Source organism: Cornus florida, unplaced genomic scaffold (genome assembly GCF_030987335.1).
Source record: "Cornus florida cultivar Cherokee Brave unplaced genomic scaffold, ASM3098733v1 CherokeeBrave_3.0.0_Hap2_Chr03, whole genome shotgun sequence".
NCBI lineage: Eukaryota > Viridiplantae > Streptophyta > Magnoliopsida > Cornales > Cornaceae > Cornus > Cornus florida.
Genome location: NW_026775573.1, coordinates 101,774,700 through 101,775,975, shown reverse-complemented (window position 1 = coordinate 101,775,975; position 1,276 = coordinate 101,774,700).

The following is a 1,276-nucleotide window of genomic DNA, read 5'->3' as shown; positions in this document are numbered from 1 at the left end:
TTTATTCATTAAAACACTCTTCGCGACTTCATAGGTAACTCGAATAAGTTAAACTCAAAACTCTCACTTTCTTTCCAAGATTCAATCTTTGTACATTAAAAATGTCTAGTGACATAACAGCTACCTTGATTGAGGTAATTACATTCAAAGATTCAATATTTACTCATTAAAACACTCTTTGGGACGTTACAGGGAACGTGAATAAGTTTAACTCAAAACTCTCAATTTCTTTCAAAGATACAGTCTTTATACATTAAAAAGGTCTACTAACAAAATAAGTACCTTTATTGAGGTATTTTCATTCAAAGATTCAATCTTTAGTCATTAAAACACTCTTCGCAACTTCATAGGTAACTCGAATAAGTTGAACTCAAAACTCTCATGTTCTTTCAAAGATTCAATCTTTATACATTAAAAAGGTTTAGTGACAGAATAGGTACCTTGATTGAGGTAATTTCATTTAAAGATTCAATCTTTACTCATTAAAACACTCTTCGTGACGTCAAAGGGAACTTGAATAATTTTAACTCGAAACACTCATTTCTTTTCAAAACGTCAATCTTTATAAATTAAAAAGGTCTAGTGATGTAATAGCTACCTTGATTGAGGTAATTTCATTCAATGATTCAATCTTTACTCATTAAGACACTCTTCGGGACGTTACAGGGAACTCGAAAAAGTTTAACTCAAAAATCTGATTTTCTTTCAAAGATTCAATCTTTATACATTGGAAAGGTCTAGTAACAGAATTGGTACCTTTATTGTGGTATTTTTCATTAAAAGATTCCATCTTCATTCATTAAAACACTCTTCGCGATTTCATTGGTAACTCGAATAAGTTAAACTCAAAACACTCATTTTCTTTCAAAGATTCAATCTTCATACATTACAAAGGCCTAGTGGTAGAATAGGTACCTTGATTGAGGTAATTTCATTCAAAGATTCAATATTTACTCATTAAAACACTCTTCGTGACGTCAAAGGAAACTCGAATAACTTTAACTCAAAACTCTCATTTCTTTTCAAAGATTCAATCTTTATACAATAAAAATTTCTAGTGACTTAATAGGTACCTCGATTGAGGTAATTTCATTCAAAGATTCAATCTTTATTCATTAAAACACTCTTCGGGATGTCAAAAGGAACTCGAATAAGTTTAACTCAAAACTCTAATTTTCTTTCAAAGATTCAATCTTTATACATCAAAAAGATCTAGTAACATAATAGGTTCCTGTATTGAGGAATTTTCATTCGAAGATTCATTCTTTGGTCATTA